We start from the raw sequence: 21588 nt of genomic DNA, 5'->3' as shown, positions 1-21588 counted from the left end.
GGTTGGATTAAGGAATTCTGGGATTTTAATCGGGGGAGTACCAGTCTTAGAATTATCTGGAACGCTTTTAATGCAGGGGTGAGAGGAGAAACATTAGGTTATAGTTTGCGTCGCCAAAAGACTAAACGACTTTGGGCACAGGCAGTTTAGGAGGAGTTAAATAAACTTGAGGAAGCCTTAGCTACAGCTATTGGTACGGGAGAAGTGATTGATAGTATACTATTTCAACTAGATATCAAGAATGCTGAGGCAGGAGAACATATTGCTAAGAGGGCAGCAGAGGTATATCTGTCTAAGAAAGAGCACTGCTATGAATTTAACGAGCGGGTGGGACATACTCTGGCTGTAGGGGTCAGGCAAAAAATGTCAGCCGGGGAATTCTCTGAAGTCTACGATGTCAATAGAAAGCTGATAACTGATGCACTGGGTATTCGGGAACCCTTCAGGCTATTTTACCAACATTTGTATAGTAGAGGACCAGCAGTGGTGGTTGCTGACATTCGCAAATTTTTCGCTCAGGTAGATATACAAAGGATAGACATTTTGGATAGGGGAGAACTTGAGTAGGCAATCACCCAGGAGGAGATATGGGATGCTGTGAAAGACCTGCCCTCTGGGAAAGCAGTTGGTCCTGATCAAATTCCGCTGGAATTTTACAAGATCTTCAAAGATTCTATTGGTCCAGACTTTTTAGCAGTCCTGCTGTCAGCCCAAAAGGACGAGGCGGTTCCTGATTCTTGGGCAGGAGCAGACGTTGTCTTTGTGAAGAAAGACAAGCCACCTAGGGAGCCGGGCTCAAATCAGCCTATTACGTTCTTGAATAGTGATGTAAAAATCTTCTCCAAAGTCTTGGCAGTTAGATCAAATGGGATTTCAAAAAAGACTATTCACCCCTGTCAACACGCCTTTATACAGGGCTGGGGAACCACACAGCATGTGCAACGGGTGATCACTCTCTTTGATGCAACGGAAATCTCTGGAGACCCTATGGTGGCTTTGTTATTAGATGCTAAGAAGGCATCTGGTAGGGTCTGCTGGGATTTCCTGTGGGAATCAATGAGGTGGTTTGGGCTGAGGGAAGGGTTTATTAAATCTATACAAATGTTGTATGGGGCACCTACTGCTCGGTTAAGGCTAAATGGAAAGTATACTCTTCCTTTTGATATACAAAGAGTGAAACAACAGGGGTGTCCGTCTTCACCATTATTATTTGCTATTTTTATGGCCCCACTAGTAAGGTTATTTGAGTCCATCAATGGAATTTGCCCAGTTGTGAGCCAGGGGGTTAAATCTAAGATCCTCGACCATGCTGATAATGTGGCTATTCTCACCACAGATCCAAGTACGGCATTGGAGGCTGTAGAGTCTATTGCATCAGTGTTTGGTATAAATATTGGATACACACTCAACAGATCCAAAACTCAAATAATAAAGAATCGGTTTGTTGATTGCGAGGATACTCGTGTCATGGAATCAGCAATATATTTAGGCATAAGGGTTACCTCTGACTTGGATAAGCTGGTTGCTAAAAATATCGAACCTGTAATTCGGAAAGCAAGGCAGGACTTTCATAGGCTAAATAACCTTCACCTTTCCTTGGTTGGACGCTGTAATGTTATTAAAATGATGTTTTTACCAAAGATCCTTTATTTGTTTAGAGCAAAACCTTTGGAATTTCAAAAAACTTGGTTTATTACTTTGGAGGGTTTAGATAATTGGCTTCTTTGGGCACAGGGGAAAACTAGGAGGGCCTTACGATTTATGTCATTACCACGGGAAAAGGGGGGATTGGCAGTTCCATATGTTCGCAGTTATTATTGGGCAGCCGCACTGCAATATATGGGGATTTTAGTAGGGTCATGTTCTGGGGAGGTGCAAGGGCAAACTGAGCTCTGTGATGTTTACAAATGACTATTAGGTGAAGATGCCAAGAACTGCTTTTGGAAATTCACCGAGCCCAACTATTACAAAAGGACGACATTTAAAACTTTACTGGCCACTTTTAAGATATGGGGGGCCTTAAAAAAGAAGCTAGGCCTGGGGAGACTGTCATCACACGGTGCTCTACAAAAATCCTTCCCTTCCGTCCTTCCGTCTTTTCGGACGAGACCATGGCAGGATGGGCTACAAAGGGCATCTGAAAGGCTGGGATCTAATCTGGATTGAAGGGGTCCGCCAATTTAGAGATCTTCAGATGGAGTTTGGGTAGGAATGGAGTAATTTTTTTAAATATTTGCAGCTGCGTAGCTTCTTTGGTAAGAAAATCGGGGGCCTAGTGGGTTTAATACTAATGCAATTATCAATATTATGGTACGCAGTGCAATGGGATTTGTTAAATTAATATATGCGGAATTGATTCGTTTGAAATCAGATGATCTAAGCAAGCATGGGACTAAATGGGTTGAACACGTGGGGGCTGCTCCAGATGCACTTATAAAACCTTTAGAGATGGCCCAGACCTCTCTGTCCTCAGCCGGGCTTCAGGCGCAACACTATAGAACTGCTTTTTCTTTATTTTACACTCCGGCTTAAATAACACAGTGGGGTTGGCTAACAGGGACCTCATGTCCTCGATGTGGGGGAACTGTAGCGGACTTAGGGGCAGATGTATCAAAAAACCATTTTGCGAGTCCTAAATAGTGATTTTTAGCGAATCGCTATATCGGAATCGCAAAATGGTATGTAAGAAGATTTCTGCGAAAAAATTGCGATTCCTTAAAAATCGCATATTATTCTGCAATTTTTTAGCGATTCGCAAAATTGCAAAATTCGCATTTTAAGAAGTCGCAAAATCGGGAACCATGCAATGCAGAAACAGGCTGATGACATCACAACCAGGAAGTTCCAGTGATTGCCTGCACCTGCTACACAGAGCCACACCCAGTGGCAGTTGTAAGAGTGTGCTGAGGCAGAGCAGAGCTGTTTGGATCCAGATGCCAAAAGGTGCAGTGAGCACAATACCTGCACATGTGTTGGTATTGATTGTGTTCTGGCTGTTGGGTGTGTCAAAAAAGGTTCCAATTCAGTAATGAGGTCAAGAATGGTGTGAGGATGTAGCCTGTATTTTTCATATATCTCCTCCTGAGTCTGCTGAAACAGCGTAATGCGTAATCTGAAAATTCTATCCTGCCTTTGTCTTCTCTGGGCAAGAGCTTGGATGCGCTGCCTCTTGGCAATCAGGTACAGCCCAGCCATTTTGTAGAGAAAGAAAATGCATTCTGGGAGCTGTTTTATGAATTTTTTTTTTACCACCTGCTTCTACTTGGTGTTATTAGCGATTTCTTAAAGTGCGATTTTGGGAAAATCGCTATTTGCGATTTTTTCATACATCTGGATGCGATTTCTTGCCTTGCGATTTCTTATTTGCGATTTTCGCTAAAGTGCAAAAATGCAATATTGGAAATCGCGAATTATTCTGCGATTATTCACTTATCGCACATTAAGAATTCGCAAACATGCGAATTCTTATTATGCAATGCGATTCTTTTTGATACATCCCAAATGCACTTTTGCATGTCGCAAACACTGCGAAACTGCGATTCGCAGCATTTGCGACATGCAAAACCATTGATACATCTGCCTCTTAGTGCATATGTTTGCATCTTGCCCTCGCCTACAAGGGCCCCTGGAAGCAATCAGGGAACATTTAGATCACTCACTTGGCCTAAAAGTGTCGTTAACCTCGGAATTAATTCTGCTAGGACTAAGAAGTAAACTGCCAAATGAGATAGCCTCCCAATTTCTCTTTAACGCCATGGCGGTTTTGAGGATCAACATTGCTTCTGCATGGCTGGATCCCTCCCCTCCGACCTTTCAGCAGTGGTTGGCCTGACTACTTTCTATATATAATCTAGAGAGGGCGATCTATGAAAGAAGGGGAAAGAAAGCGAAACTGCTGGGACTGAATATCTGGGCCCCTATAATAAGATGGAAAGAATCGAAATGACTTGAAAATCATTATGGGGGTAACCTAATACGTGGCTATTATAAATTGCTCGAATGTAATTGAATTATGTTTAATTTGATTTATGGTATATTCTTTGTTCCTATAATTGGCTGCAATGTGTGTCTTTGGTATGTTTAGCTGCTTGTCTCTTGTAATATTGCCCAAGTCTAGTTTCATTGTTTGCTGCAACTTGAAAATCTTGCATTTCTGCTGCCCTGTCTTTGTTTTGCTAATTTTACTGTCCTGATACCTTGGGAGAAAAGTGTAAAATCTCAATAAAAATTATTTAATACAAAAAAAAACTGTGGTACAAAAAAAAATAAAAAAAATCAGAAATACGAATGTACTATTAACATCATTCCATTTTAAAGATTCAGTATTATTTACAATTATAAAAAAACAATTTCCTAACAGCAGTTTGATTCAATTCACAAACACTGACTTATTAAGAAGGAATCACAGTTATTGATATCTGTAAATAAAGAAAATGGTGGCCTAGCTCTGCTTTTTACATCAAAAACAGAAAGTTGCTGTTTAGCTTCACTTTTGAATACTGGGAGTCGGAAAGGAAATTAGCCAAGTGTGACCTGAGTATTCTGTGATCTATATAAATGTAAATGTTTGTTTGTTCAAAATCGCAAATCTCTGAAAGTTCTTCACCGATTGCATTGAAATTTTGACACAACGTTGGATTTGAATACCCGCGTGTTTTTATATACACAACGTTGGATTTCAATACTTGTGTGTCGAATACGCGCCTGTTTTTAATCGAAAGCCCGAACAGACACATAACAATGTGAATGTTCGTTTGTACAAAAACTTTAATCTCCGAATGTTCTTCACAGATTGCTTTGAAATGTTGACACAACGTTGGATTTGATTAAGCGCTTGTTTATTAGTACACATGGTTGGATTCGAATACGTGCGTGTCCAATATGCGCGTGTTTTTAATCGAAAGGCCGAACAGGCCCTATTGATTTGGTTGCTGCGCAACAACTACAAGGGACACATAGAGACAATAGTCTACATATATTAGGATGGACATTTAGTGTCAGGATGGCAGACCGGGAAGTGGGTGGAGGGAGGGGGGAGGAGTTGGTTCACTTTGCAACATTAGCGCGTGTTTATATATACACAACGTTGGATTTTAATATGCGCGTGTCCAATACGCGCACATTTTTATTAGAAAGGCCGAACAGACCCTATTGATTTGGTGGCTGCGTAACAACTACAAGGGATGTATAGAGACAATAGTCTCCATAGATTAAGATGGACAGTTGGTGTCCAGATGGCAGACCGGGAAGTGGGTGGAGGAGGGGGGAGGAGTTGGTTTACTTTGCAACATTAGCTCATGTTTATATATACACAACGTTGGATTAGAATACGTGCGTGTACAATACACGCATGTTTATAATCGAAAGGCCGAACAGACCCTATTGATTTGCTTGCTGCGCAACAACTACAAGGGACGCATATAGACAAATGTCACAAAAACATATTGTATACCCACAAGCATTGTGAAAGTAAACATATTAGAAACGTGCGCTTACTCTTTTCTTTCTCTTCCATTTAATCAGACTGAGCCACAGCAACGCGTGGCTGGATACTACTAGTTTACAAATAGTTTCTTAAGAAAAAGAAAGAGAGGAAGGTGTTCGAAAAAGACAACACAGATTTAGTCAACAGGAACTCTCTAATGTGGTTGAAGAGTGCTCACGAGTAAAAATATGTTCTTCACAGTCTTAAACTGTAGATGTTGGTGCAGAGGAAGTGGATATTACTGCTAATATATTTGATGAGTAGGAGGAATCAGAAGGGAGTACATCTGGCCTGACTAGTAGAGTTACTAGTAAAAATACTACCTAGACAAATAAAAAAGTAATTGGATTACTCTTACACAACGCACACAGCGTGAGCAAAGAGCAACAGCCCCAATGAAATGTCTGACAAAAATGACTTTGGAGGGAGAACTTGGCCCAGAGTTGGTAGATTTGTAGCTGTAGGTGTACTCACAACTCATGAATTTAATGCCATGCAATGTGCAATGTTGGGTGTTCTAAAGCAACAAGCAGTGGCTATACAGAAAATAGCGAACATATATGTACATTTTAGAAACGGAAATGCAGCAAGATTTTTACACCTTACTGTAAGGTAATAATACCATTACTGAATCTGTGATATCACTTTGCACAGCTTTAGGAAATAAGAGTCAAAGTCAAGAATGGTGCTACAAGCATGTTTTGGATACGAGTGATAGTCATATTACATCTGATGATAAATTAGCTAATTCAAGAACTCTTCTATCATGCCTATATTGGAAGTCTACAAACTGAGGGGCATATTATCAAGGACAGGCGATACAGTATCGCCAGGAAACTGCCGATAAAGCGGCGATAATGGCCTTGATAATATGTTCTATGAATTCCAATCAAAGCCCATGTTAGATGTGTTCACATCTAACATGGGCTTCGATTGGAATTCATAGAGCATATTATCAAGGCCATTATCGCCGCTTAATCGGCAGTTTCCTGCCGATAAAAGCGGCAATACTGTATTGCCTGTCCTTGATAATATGCCCCTGAATTATCACAATTTAACTAAAACTTAGCAAAAGTATTACCCCAATTTACAAATAATTAAATTATTTTCCAAAGAACACATAGACATGGTGCAAATTCTAGCAATGTGTCATTAGAGAGTGAGAAGGCATCTAAAGTGAACAGTTTGTCTGTAACTATTGTAGGTAGCAGAAGAAGCATACGTGCGGAAGATGTTATTGTAAAAACCGCTTCAACCATGAACAGGAAGTATCAAATTAGAGCCTGAACAAGAGAGACAAATTAATTATTTACATTTATTTGCAAAATAGTATGTTATTTTGTTGAAATGTTGACTTTCATATGTTTCAATTCATGTATGTATATTATACAATAACTGTGAAGAAATAGCATTTTTAGCAGCCGTTAACAATCAACTGTATTTGATATGAATGTATACATTTGTATGCAGACTACTACCTTTGAAATTATTTTTATCAATATCAGCTCTTTTTTGTCTTTCTCCAGCAGTTCTATCATCATTCTGTACAGCAATACTTAGTCCTTTTTGGTAGCGTTATTGTGTATCATACATAAGCGTCTATTATTTTACAAACTTCTCAGATGTATTGTGCAAAGCTTATCTGCTCTTATGAAAATAGATGAATCTACTTTTAAAAGACTTAATCAATCAATCAAAACATTTATAGAGCGCGCTACTCACCCGTGAGGGTCTCAAGGTGCTGAAAGAGGGGGTGGGGGGGCTACTACTGCTCGAACAGCCAGGTCTTGAGGTGTTTCTTGAAGGAGAGATGGTCATGAGTCATTCGTAGGTGTGCGGGGAGAGAGTTCCATGCTATGGCCGCGAGGTAGGAGAACGATCTTCCTCCGGCGTGGTTTTGCAAATCCGTGGGATGGTGGCGAGGGCAAGGCTGGAGGAGCGGAGATGGCGGGTGGGAGTGTAGAATGAGAAGTGGCTGTTGAGGTATTCGGGGCCTATGTCGTGGAGCGCTTTGTGTGCGTGGGTGAGGAGACTGAATGTGATACTCTTGTTGACGGGGAGCCAGTGCAGGTTTCTCAGGTGGGCAGAAATGTGGCTGTGGCGGGAGATGTCGAGGATGAGTCGTACGGAGGAGTTCTGTATGCGTTGTAGTCGTTTCTGAAGTTTGGCGGTGGTTCCTGCGTATAGGGCGTTTCCGTAGTCCAGTCGGCTGGTGACGAGGGCCTGGCTGACCGTTTTTCTGGTTTCGGAGCATGCGCAGGATGTTGAAGTATGATGACGAGACGGCGTTGACTTGCTTGGTCATCGTGAGGGAGGAGTCCAGATTGAATCTTAGGTTGCATGCGTGGTCTGAGGGTGTCGACGCGGAGCCCAGTGCTGAGGGCCACCAGGAGTTGTCCCAGGCGGAAGGGGATTGTCCAAGAATGACGACCTCCGTCTTGTCTGAGTTCAGCTTCAGGTGGCTGAGCTTCATCCATTCTGCAGCGTCTTTCATCCCTTCCTGTAGGTTGGTTTTGGCGGTGGCTGGGTCTTTGGTGAGGGAGAGTATCAGCTGGGGGTCGTCACCGTAGGAGATGATGTTGATGTTTGGTTTGCATGCGATGGCGGCGAGGGAGCTCATGTAGATATTGAAGAGGGTTGGGCTGAGCGAGGAGTCTTGGGGTACGCCGCAGATGATCTCGGTGGCTTCTGAGCGGAAGGGAGGGAGGCGGATTCTCTGGGTTCTGTTGGAGAGGAACGAGGTGATCCAGTCCAGGGCTTTTCCTTGGATCTCAGTGATGAAGAGGCGGGTTATTAGGGTGCAATGGCATACAGTATCGAAGGCTGCCGAGAGGTCCAGGAAGATGAGGGAGGTTGTTTCTCCGTTGTCCATCAGGGTCCTGAAGTCTTCGGTGACTGCGATGAGGGCGGTTTAGGTGCTGTGGTTGGCTCGAAATCCGGACTGGGATGGGTTGAGCAAGTTGCTTGCCTCTAGGAAAGCAGTCAGCTGTTTATTGACGGTTTTCTCGATGACTTTGGCCAGGAAGGGAAGAAGAGAGATGGGGCGGAAGTTCTTGAGGTCTTTGGGGTCCGCTGTGGGTTTCTTCAGAAGGGTGTTGATTTCTGCGTGCTTCCAGCTCAACAAGATGTTTATGACGTTCCGGAGATGGGGTGCGATGATGTGTCGGCTTTGTTAAAGATATGATGGGGGGAAGGGTCCGAGGGGAAGCCGGAGTGGATGGAGTCCATGACGTTGGTGGTGTCTTCAGAGCTGATGGGGTCCAGGTGCTGAGGGTGGTGGTGGGGGTCGCTGGTTTGGTGACTGAAGGCGGAGTCTGGGGTTCGAATCTGTCGTGTATATCTGCGATCTTTCAGTGGAAGAACGTGGCGAGGGAGTTGCAGTATTCTTGTGACGGTGTGATGCCGTTGTTGCTTGCGCTGGGGTTGGAGAGCTCTTTAACAATGTTGAAGAGTTCCTTGCTGTTGTGGGTGTTGTTGTCTAGTCGCTCTTTGAATGATGTCTCTTTGGTGGTGCGGATCAGCTGGTGGTTTTCGTGGGTGGCGATCTTGAGGGCTGTCATGTTTTCTGTAGTTTGTTTGTGGCGCCAGGTTTTTTCGAGGCTTTGGCAGGATTTCGTTGATTTTTTGAGGGCGTCTGTGAACCATGAAGTTTTCCTGTTGCCGGTCATGCCTTGGGGGTTCTTCAGTGGTGCGAGGTTGTCGGCGCAGTTGGTGTTCCACTATGCGAGGTTGTGGGCTGCGTCGTTGGTGTCAGCGGTGATGGCTGGTGGGTTCTGGTTCAGCGATGAGAGGAGCTGGTCTGTGGTGACTTTACTCCAGCATCTGCGGCGGATTTGTTGCGTGCGATGGTGGGAAGTATTCTTTTTGAAGGTGAAGTGGATGCATCTGTGGTCGGTCCAGTGTAGTCCGGAGGAGTGGCTGAAGGAGACGTGGTTGCTGGCAGAGAAGATGAGGTTGAGTGTGTGGCCAGCGATGTGGGTGGGGGTGTTCACCAGTTGCTTGAGTCTCAGGTTGGCGAGGTTGGTGAGCAGGGTGGTGGTGTTGTTGTGGCAGTTTTTTACCAGGTGGAAGTTCAGGTCCCCGAGGAGGATGTATTCTGGTGAAGCTAGGGCGTGCGGGCTGATAAAGTTGGCGATGGTTTCGCTGAATTGTGTGCGTGGGACCGGGGGTCTGTAGATGAGCGTTCCTCTAAGGGTGGTCTTGGGGAAGTGTGAATCTGGAAGTGTAGGTGTCCGGCAGCGGAGAGTGTGTCTTCGGTGATGGTCGTGATGTTGATGGTGTTCCTGTAGACGATGGCGATTCCTCCTCCGGTTTGGTTGACGCGGTCCTTCCGGGTGATCTTGTAGCCATCCGGGATGGCTATGGCGATGTCGGGTGCCAAGGAGGCAATCATCCAGGTTTCCATGAGGAAGGCGACGTCTGGTGCTGTTGTGTCCAGGAGGTCCCACAGGTCGACGGCGTGCTTGTGGACAGAGCGTGTGTTGAGGAGGATGCACTTGAGGTGGTTGCTGTTGTTGCGAGGTCTGGTGGGTGGTCTGCAGGTTCAGAGGCAGGTGTATTTGCAGGCTTGACAGGTGAAGGGTCCGTGGGTTCGCTTTGGGGTGGCTCGATAGCAGGCGGTTGTTCATCCGGTGTTGAGTGTGTGGAGGGCGGTGGAGTCGTATCTCAGCTGGGGGCTTTGGGTGCGGTGGGGGCCAGGGGTTCTGGCGCTGGGCGCGGTCCAGACGCGGGCGGTGCAGACGGGCTTGCCTTAGGCACGGCTGCTGCGCGCATCTGCTGCGTGGTCGCTGCGCGGCCTCCATATAAGGGGCTGTGGGAGGGAGGAGCAGCTGGGAGGTGGGAGCGGGGTGTCGAATGGGTCAGCAGGGTGCAGGCCGCAGGGACGCAGCGGCGGGAAATAAAAAGGTGGCACAGAGGGAAACTGGGGAGGGGGCACATGGGCAGAGAAGAAAAACGAGGCAAAACAACAGGCCGAACAACAGTCAGCAGGGGCACAGAAGGAAAAACGGGGACACGAGGCAACAGCAGTGAGCAGGGGCACAGAAGGAAAAATGGGGAGAGGGGGCACAAAGGCATAGAAGAAAGAACGAGGCAAAACAACTGGCAAGATAACAGTGAGCAGGGGCACAGAGGACTTACTCGGCAGCAGCGAGGCACTAGCGGGGTAGCGCCACAGGAGGACTGTGTGGCAGCTGGGGGGGGCGACCTACCTGCTGGCAGGGTCAAAGGTCGCTCCCTTCAGCGCTGCGCGGCCTCCATATAAGGGGCTGAGGGAGGGAGGGGGGTGTAATATGTTTAGTGCACAGTGAAAATGCACCGCATTACCATGAATGCACTGCCCCCAGGACAACTGTGTACTCGCGATGCACTGGTTAAAGCACATTCCTGTGAAAAACAGAGCAGCTGCTTAACAGCCGCTCCATGTTTCACAGTGCAGACGACAACCTGCCTGCACTTTTGAAGCGGATTTGAGATCCCCTTGCAAGCTGGTGCAGCCAGTGACTGCACCCATCGGCGAGGGGATTTCTGTGGGGTCCATGCTTCCTTTACCCCCTCCAGAGGTGTGCTATCAGAAGGCGCTCCTTTAAGATGGCGCACTCTCAAGGCTCCTCCTGAAGGCTTCTTTACCTCTGCACCCACTCTGTAATACAGCGCGGGTGCAGATGTAAAGGGATTCCATCATTTGCATCCAGCACGCCCCATGTAAATGAGGAAATGCTCCCTGCAGATAGCGCTGGTGCTTTATGTGCGCCAGTGCTATCAGTATTACACAAGGTGGTACACAAGAGTCTGCGGGCCCTTCTGTAATATGAAATTGCCCCAGGGGTGTGCAAACCAGGCACAAATGCCCCTTGCACCCTGGGGCACTTTTTGTAATACAGCCCAAAATGTTTGCTCCATTCCAGATCTTGTTTTCCTATGCGCTATGTTATATCATCTCTCTTTAGTTGTAGTTGGATATAGAAAAGAACTACGTTTTCAACCCCGAATAGAGTTTTCACTATCCCCTACATAAAAGTCTGATACATCATTTTTAAATCTTTTTAGGTAATAGTTTACATAGCATACCATGTTAAATATATTTATTTCAATGATTTACTGAAGACAACTCTATCTTCAAAACCTCCTCTAACCAAACAATTGTAGAGGCCACGGTGCTTGAAAATATAAGAACTGTGTGTGCTTCCATCGTAGCAGGCCACCAGATCTGTTATAATGTTATCTACATTGCATGTAACATGTATGATAAGCGGCTGTTGATGTTACCTATTGCACAACATATTCCCTGATACTGACAGAGGAGAGACGTTAATATGAATACCATCCATCCAACGTATGATGTGTAGAAGTTGAGCAAATCTGTTAAAATGTAGAGGCTTGTTTACAATCCCCTTGAGCTGCCTGTGCCTCACTTTTTTTGACGCACTAGCAGCGCAGTGTGCTGGCCCATATTTACAAGACCATGCAAAGACACCCTGCATGACTTTTCTAGGCCTTGTAAATACGGCCCCTTTTCATGCATCACTTTGCATAAAAGGGGCATGCAACGGGTGTTGCAGTGGGGGCTCCCACTCTACACCCATGGATTCTGTTGCATTCCCAGTTTTACAACATTTCATAAGCCTGGGGATGTGTCAGAATCCTATGCCTCCCTAGGGGAGGTGAAAGTAGGTAAAACAAGGGGAAATAATTGTATTCCTCCTCGTTCTTTCCCCGTTCTATAAGTGTTGCATTCTGCAGCATGCATAGAAAAAGGAAATGCCATCAAAAAAAATTTTTGTGCAGGAAGGAAAGAAGGGTCAAGACTGATTTGCATATGGCATGGTGGGCAAAAAACAATGGATTTAGGTCCAGATCTCTGTACTGGTGGTGAACTCTCGCCCACCCTGTTTAACATATATGTAGCCCCACTGGCAAAGCTTATTCGCTCCTTTGGCTTTACAGCCATATGCTACGCTGACGACACGCAAATTGTTGTCTCACTGACTGCTATATCAGAGGACGTGGCAGCACGTTTTTACTCATGCATGAGCCATATTATCAATTGGATGCAAAGCAATTGCTTAAAGTTGAAAACCGGGAAGACGGAGGTAGTAACGTTTGGCAGGGACTCTTCACTTTGGAACTCAGCTTGGTGGCCTGATACAGCGGGATCTTGCCCTCAACCCATAAAAAAGGTAAAAAACCTTGGAGTCCTAATTGACGATCATCTTTCCCTATCAGACCAGGTCAACAGCATTACCTCTTTCTGTTTCTTTACCCTAAAAATTCTTAGGAAAATCCTACCTTTCATCCCCATGCCCCTCAGGAAAAGGGTAGTCACAGCTCTTATTTTGTCTAAAATCGATTACTGTAACTCACTCTACCTTGGAGCTAAAAAAAAGTGTGACACATAAACTGCAGACTCTACATAATGCAGCCGCACGACTACTACTGAATGTACCCAAATTCAGCCCCATTAGTCATGCAATTCGAGAACAGCTGCACTGGCTCCCTATCTTAGCTAGGATCCAATTTAAGTACTTGTGTATCTTACATAAGGCATTGCACGAAAAAGGACCAGGACAGATCAGACAATATGTTGAGCGTTATGCTCCAAAGAGAGTTCCCCGCTCCACCTCCTCATCCTTACTTATAGTTCCAAGGATAAAGACGTTGAAGTGGGGCGGTAGAAGCTTCCCATTTTCAGCTCCGAAGCTATGGAACTCTGGGGCATATTAATAAGGTGAAGTATCGCCGCTTTTTCGGCAAATTGTGCCGAGAAAGCGGCGATACTTCTAGAGCCCTATCCACAAGGGCATGTTAACGCCTGCCTCAAGCGCACTTTGCATGTCAGCGAGAAACATTGCTAATGACATGCAAAGTGGGCGTTCCCACGTCCAACCACATGTAAAATGTGGTTGGAGGTGGGAACACCCTATTACCAAGGCAGGCGTTGGGAGACAAAAACCTGCAATAAACTTGTTTATCGCAGGTCTCCCAACGCCTGCTCTGACCAGGTGTTAAGGCATTGATAACATGGGGGTGTGGATCATAACGCTAAATCCACCCGCCATATTATCAAGGCACACTTTAGCGCGTAAAAACACAGTTTGTTTCCATGCGCTAATGTTTCATATCGCCGACTATTGCCGGATTTAATTTCGCCTATGTGATGCGCATTGATAATTACGCGCTATCACGGCGAAAAAATCCGGCAATAGCCGGCGAGATGAAGATGTGTGATGTGCGTTTTTTAACGCAATTCTAGATAATATGCCCCTCTATGCCTCTGCATCTTAGAACCCAAAATAATCTACTTCAGTTTAGGAGGGACCTCAAAACCTGGCTGTTTTAGCTGTACATTACCAGCTGCATTTCTCCTTACTCTCAATTTTTGAGAGTTAAGCGCTAAGACGCCACAACATACACGCTCTCTATAAAACCCTCATTTCATTTTATTTCAATGTTTGACATTGTTCAGCATTCTGTCCATCAATTGTTATTTTTACTTTTAGAAAGTTGGAATTTCTCTGTGCCAATAACTCTTTGTGATTTTGTGATTTACGCCTGTCTCCATTACAAATCTGGGCGGGGTACAGCTACACTTTGTGCATTCTTTCCAGACAGCCACAACACAACAAGGATTGGGTGTGGCAGGGGATACATCTGCATTCATTAGCATACTGATAATCTCGCCATTCTTGCTAATTGCTTTGCTTTGTTCGCTGCTGGGCTAAAGGAGGGGCTGCTACTCTGCAGTTTGCCTGGGTGTGCTGGCCTGCCACTTGCTACCTGCTTTTGTACCCTCAAGTGTTCTCAAAGGGCTTGTTGGCTTGCCCCCTGTTCTCTCAGAGTCCCAGGGCAATAAAAGACTCAGCACCATTGTTATTACCGTTGGACTCTGAGTCCAGCAATTAAAAGAAAATGTCAAATTAACCAGCCCTTTATTCTGCTCAAGCATACTGCTTTGTGCTGCATGACTCCCAGCTTGTTTGGAGAAGCTCCGAAGCATGGGCGCTTTCAACAGGACCGAGCATCCAGTGAATCCCCCCAGAGGAGAACCATCCCAGGAGCAGCATGGGTGAAAGGGTGCCTGAAGTAGTGCAGCCATCTCGTGCTTCCTTCATGGTACTCCATTTTGTTTAGTAAAGATTGGAAATCCAAAAAAGAAATTCATCGCTTGTGACTTTTTGTAAAATCTACTTTGATACACTATTGTTTGTGGTGCACCTTTGCTGATGTAAAAATCAAGTCTGAATTCCTTAGGGAGTAGGCACCGGAACGGTGGGTGCTATTCAGTGTGCATACGATTCCCTTTCTTTAATACTTAGGGAAAAACTGGAAACTTAGAAAGGGCTATTGGATATTAGGTGCTTCAAGAGGAAGAGATCACTGTTAGGTCTGTTTTGTCTCAGCGCTTTCAACAGGACCGAGCATCCAGTGAATCCCCCGAAGGAGAACCCATCCCAGAAGGAGTAGCATGGGTGAAAGGGTGCCTGAAGTAGTGCAGCCATCTCGTGCTTCCTTCATGGGTGGCTCCTTTTTATTTGTCCAAGAGGAGCCAACCTGGGTGGCCTCGGAGGTCTCTGGGCTTGCCAGCATTTTGTGGACATTTATCTTCTTCTATGTGGCAGGGTGGAACCCCGGTGGGAGACCTTGAGAATGGTGTAGAGCCACCATTGAAGATTGAACTGCCAAATGTGACTCCAGTGTTTTTGGGAGCCAACAGAAGTTACAGTATAAAGGTTAATAGGAGCGCAGATGATCCTGTGTTTATGTTTTCTTCCTGATGTAATCATTTGTGCTATATTTGTGATTGTCTACTTATATGATTTCTATTGTTTTGGTCTTGATGTGCGTATAACACAGGAATCTATTTTTCTAAACCCTGTGTTGAGTCTCTGTTTGTGATGTATTCATTGTGTTACTGTGTGAGTGTGTTGCACAAATGCTTTACACATTGCCTCTGTAGATAAGCCTGCCTGCTCTGCGCCAAGCTACCAAAGGGTGTGCACAGGTTATCTTTGTTGTGTATCTCAACGTGCATCTGACTTACCCTGATCAGAGAGGTAGGTTCGGCCTGACTGGTGTGCACACCTTAGCCAACTAGAAATCCCATTTATAACATATATCGACTCCTTGGTGGTCTGTCAAAAATCATGCCTATATCTCAGCTAACCATGGACAGTGAATTATTATAGGTCCTTTACTTTTTATTGGCCTGTTTTGAAATCCAGTTCTACTAATGGGGTTTTAATCATTTTGTATCATTTTTCTTATTCAAAATGTATCCGTTCTTAGAACCTGGTAGTGGGATTTTTATTGTTTTGTGGAAATGTCTAATTGTTTTAGTACTGCTAAATACTTTTTGCGCTTTTCCTACGTTAAGCCTGTCTGCCCTGAGCCAAAGCAATTTAGGATGGAGCCCAGGTCTAACATATGAAATCTGTGTGCTTAATCTGAACGTATTTCCTCAGTACGACTCACATCCTCACTAATAACCCTTTTTCTAACAGGGGTTAATAAAGTTGTTCAAAAATGCCTCGAACTGATGAAGTCACATACCAAATCAGATAAAAGAAGCCTTGATTCTCAAGTTCAATCCAATTCCAAATGTAGATTACAAAAGGTACATTTTCAGTCAAGACCACAGAAAGTTGGTGAAACCGTTGATGGATTTTTGGAATAACTCAATACACTCATTTAACACTGTAGGTGCAATGAATTTAATGATAAGAAAGCTATACGTCTCAGAGCTATTGATGGTTGCTTATCAGATATATTTACACTATGAGTGCTGAGAGAGACTCTCAGTCTGGAGTGAGTGTTAATGGCTGGCCGAGCCTGCGAGCATGCTGATTGACAAACTCCTGACATGGAGGCCAGTGGTGCCCAGAGTCAATCATTCATGACTGAAAAGTAAGCCGAAGACAAATACTGAAGGAAGCACAATGATGTCTACATTTCAGGTGTGGATTTTCATTTCCACATGAAGGTAAATGTCCCCCCATTGGACAGAAATGTGAAGGGTGTGGAAAGGGGAACTATTTTCCAATGGTTTGCAAAGTGAAGGAAAAAGCAAGTGCATCAATGCATGATGACAAAATGGCTAGCTGAGTATTCCAGAAGCAAAGTACAACACACCCCCACAAGTCCAATTGGCTACATCATTTGTGACAAATACACACTCAACAAAGACGATTAACATCTAAACCATCGTCAAACAGTTCTGCTGTGCCAGTATCAAGTGAAATTGAAGGTGCTTGTGCCTTGTCGATGTTTACCTTAGAAAAGCATGTGCCTTTTTTTGATGAAAACTATCAGCCAAAGAAAAGTTTACAAGCCAATACACCAAAGTCATTCAAACATTGTCTGAAAACTACACTGAGCGTAAATGGTTGTTTGATGCCTTTCATTATCGACAGTGGTTTATAAACATTATGCCATAAAAGGAATACAATGAATTGTCTCCATTATCACAACTTACACCATTGAAAACCAAAGTATATATATGGTATGCATCAACTTCATTGAAAAGTCAAGGCAATCAAATGACAACGACATCCAGGTCCACACACTGCTGATATATTAACACAACTAAATGGTGTAAAGGCCTTCGAAATATCATTAGTTGGAACTGGAAGAAAATTGCACATATATTACAAATTTTACTAAACATATTGGTCTATTCCAATGCAAAAGACTTGGGGCCCCATTAGAATGGCAGGCGGAACGCCCCCGCCAGGACTGCGCTAGTCACCACCTGCCCAGCGGGGGCAGTCCGCCTGCCATCCATGCAGCAAAGACACCCTGCCATATTACAATGGCTGGGGGGTCCGCGGCAGATGGAAAGACTGTCCGCCACTTTTCCTCCTGGTCGACAAGTCGACCGGGTGGAAAAGGCTTCAGTATGGTAGTGGTGTCTGTTAGACACCGCCAGCCATATTACAATGGGAGCGGAAACATGCCTAATGCTGCCATGGAAAGGCATGCAGAGTTTGCTTGCGGGGCCCCTTGTGGCCCCCCAGGGACTCTGGGGGGTGGAGGGTGCACATGGGGGTACCATATATTTCAATGTACAATGTGGCAGGCACTGCGTAGTGTCACGTTGTGCATTGAAAGGCATAACTTGCCTTTGAGGCATTGCGGCGGGTGATGCTTTCAGTACTGCCCGCCGCAATGTTATAAATGTGCCATGCACCCGCCAGTGTGGCGAGCGCATCCTAATTGAGGATGCAGAACCGCCATAAACATTGCGGGCGGTCCCGATTCCTGGGGGTATGCCGGACAGACAAAGTCCGCCCACCATACTAATGACCCCCTAAGTTTTGGTGTGTCATCAGCTGCCGAGCTTTTTCAACATGTCATTCTACATATCATACATCCTGTCATGAATGCATTCAATTGTAGCAATAACATATTTCTTTTTGGAGCTACACAAAGGGAGCTTGATATATATCTCACACAAGTATGTTGTTTTCTTGCTGATGCAGCTTTGACTTTGAAGTTGGACAAGTGTTAGTTCCATAAAATAAAGTTAAATTGCTTTGCCATATCTTTTTTGGTGGGGATATAACGCCGGATCCTGCTCAAGTAAAAGCACTGTCTTGTGCTGATACCCTCCCAAAAGATGTTTCAATGGTATTTTCATTTCTTGGCATGGCCAGTTATTGTTCCAGATATATTCAAGACTTTGCCACTTTAAGTGTTCCTTTGAGAGACTTGATGAAAAAGAATGCTGAATTTCAAACATGAATGTGAGAAAATGTTTAAAAGAATCAAACAAGTATTGAGAATGCTACTGAAATGGCATACTTCAATCCGAAGCTTCATACTGAGGTTGTTGAGGATGCTAGCCCTGCTGGGTTAGCTTTTATCCTTGCACAGCACAATGGGCACCTGAATGCTCAAAGACATATTGTGGCATATGCCAGTAGAAATTTGTCCCAAACTTAACATGCTTATTCACAATCTGAGAAAGAACGTTTGGCCATGATGTGGGCTTGGGATTATTTCCATGTTTTCCTGTACGGAAAGCCTTTTTCGCTGGTGCATATCTGCATGCTGTACTGACCATATTTGTCATTGAAAGGCAAAGAGTTCTTCTACAATTATACCATTGTGCATTGTCCAGGGAATGATCAGAAGCCTGCTGACTACTACAGAGTGCCTTTACAAGGTCAAGTTCCTCCATTCAAGAAGGCAGAAGAGTATATGAACTTTATGTAAAGTCAAACACACCAGCTGTCATTTCGTTAGGCCAAATTGTCACTGCCACGAACCATGATAGTGACATGCCAAAGTTTAAGGATATTATCACACATCAGTCAGGAAACCAACACACTCAACCTCTCACCAGGGATAGAAAATACCAAAAATATAAAATATGTCAAAGGTGAACTCTCTCTAACTTAGGAAGGAGGTATTCTGAGAGTTTTGAGGATAGTGACTCTGGAGAGTCTGCAACAGGAAATAATTGAAGTGGCCCACAAAGGACATCATAGAATCATTGCAATAAAATGAGCTCTCCGAGACTGATTCCGTTTTACTTATCTCGATGAAAGGACAAAAAAAAAATGAGCGCCCTCTCATCTATGTGTCTGACTCTCTACGAAACTACTCAACACACCTTGAACAAACTACTTCTAAACACTATTGAGGAGGCACAACTAACCTGGAACCCTCTATCTTACTGTTAAACATTGCACCAAACCAACCTCCATTAAAAAAATTCCCAGTTGCCCAACTATTTTCAGTAACATTGACAACTTTTTTTCACAATAAACATGATTGGGAGAGGATAACCCTTGAAGTTTTCATTCCACTTGACAACGATATCACCTGATTATGATTGCGGCTAAAAATGCACTATTCCCAATAGTTGGTGATCTCATGTCAACCACTCAAGTCTGAGGTATTGCGAGATTAGAAGGCATCTTTGTGACATGGGGTGTTCCATCTATATTGAAATCTGACAATGACCCAGCTTTTAACAGTTGAGAGGATTCAGAGACTATTCAGACTGCCTAAAAATAACGCATCAGAAGAGCTCACCACTGTGGTCATAGGCCAATGGACTTGTTGAACTCTTTATGAGCATGCTAAAAAAACACAGTGCAGCATGCTAACCTAGAGAAGATCTAAAAACAATGTTCAATTCCTCTTTATAAGCTTATCGTTCAAAACCTCACTCGACCACAGGTAGGAGACCTTCAATGTTGATGTTTGAGAGAGCAATGAAAGCCAAGTTGCCTCAATACACAATCAGAGAGAAAGAAACAAAGACAAGACTCGTAAAAAGGACTAGGGTCACAAACAGAAAATGAAAGTACATTGATAGAAGAAGATATGCAAAGAACCTCATCTTTGAAAAGAGAGATCAAGCGCTTGTCCACAAGATGCACAGAAGAAAGTCTGATCCTTTATTAATTTCTGACATTTTTCAAGTGATTTGTACAAAGGGACACATTTTGACTGCCCAGCACCCTGGGAAGTCTATCACAGGAGACTTTTCTCATTTTCGGCATTTGACTCCCCTTTCATCAGATCCAGATGTCTAGAGGCTTGCCCTGAAACCTTTGTAACTGCTGTTGCCCTACAATGTCAACACAGATCTTGGACATTCATGGTGATAGTTCCCAGTTTCCAACGACATGCTCAGACGGACAGTTTGAGTGCCACGAAGACGATTGAAGCACTTTAACTGTACATATCTATATATTCTGAAACAAATTATCGTTTTTTTGTTTACCAGAGTGGGAGATGTAGTGTCATGTGGGTTAGCAATGAGGCATCCCTTTTGGCTCTTGATGGACTCTGTAGAACTCTGACATAAGTGTTTGAGTTGAATGCCCTGAAGGCAAATTTAAAATGTTGATTTTGCAGTTACAAGCTGATGAATAAAGATGTGTAGTACCAAGGTCCATGTGCGGCATAGTCATTGGTGGGTACCCAGGCTGGGGAGGAGGATTCTATATACATCATTTTGTGATATCTTTTATTTTTTCACTAGTTCTGAAAGAAAGCATTGGCGGATGGATAAGTGTATGTCTAGGTGGTTTCTTGGAACATGTCTCCAGAGAGAGGCACTTTCTAGGTAGCTGAAGATGTGAATACTAAACATGTATCAGTAATAGCAGTCAATGATAATCTTAAAACAAAATCCATGAAAGCCTTTGGTTTCCTTAGTATATCCTACAGCAATATATGCCATATGGATTGACAGTTTCTTACTTTTGGGGATCTGGGAGATTTAATCCATATTTTGATCATAAAATGCTTCATCCATTGGATAAGAATGACTTCTAGGGGACACGCATTACTGGTATCTCGTTTGGGGCTGAGCACAGCACAGGGGCCACACTCTCCCTGCACCACAATTCCTTTGCAGTGAGGGCAATGGCCAGCACCGCAGGAACCTGGTCCTTTCAACCATGAGGGTAACCTCTGATAGGACCCTCAGGAGGACTACATATCCCAGCATACCCTGCTCAGCGACCACTCTGACGCTCTCTGCAGGGTGCCAGGAGGCACTATATCTCCCCCCCGGCCTCCTGCAGCACGGGACGCGCATTACTGGTATCCTGTGTGGGGTTGAGCACAGCAAAGGGGCCACGCTCTCCCTGCACCACCATACCTATGCCGTGAGGGGAACGGCCAGCACTGCAGAAACCTGGTCCTTTCAGCCATGAGGGGAACAGCTTATAGGACTCTCAGGAGGATAATATATCCCAGCATACCCTGATCAGCCATCGGCACTGACGCTCTGCAGAGCGCCAGGAGGTGCCATATCTTCTCCCCCAGCCTTCCGAAGCGTGGGCCAAACCCGGGCCAAGGGCGTGCCTGTCCTTGCCCATCATTGCCAAGAAGAGGCAGGGCAGGGCCACCCCTCTTTTGTCCCAGGTTTCAGGCCATCGAGCAGCATTAGAAGCTGGCGACAAGGCACTGTGTGCATTCTATTCTCGACGCTTCTATTTGTAGCAGCTGGTAACAGCATAATGCGCCCCATTATTATCTTGTTCTAAGGACTACTGATCTTGGGATATTTGATCTCTCTATTCTTAAGGATTTTTAGTCTTAGTACTTCTTTTGAATTGGGATCTTGCTCTTTACTCTGCACT

This window comes from Lissotriton vulgaris, chromosome 6, assembly GCF_964263255.1.
Source record: "Lissotriton vulgaris chromosome 6, aLisVul1.2, whole genome shotgun sequence".
NCBI lineage: Eukaryota > Metazoa > Chordata > Amphibia > Caudata > Salamandridae > Lissotriton > Lissotriton vulgaris.
The sequence above is the reverse complement of the archived record's forward strand: the minus strand, read 5'-3'. Positions refer to the sequence as shown.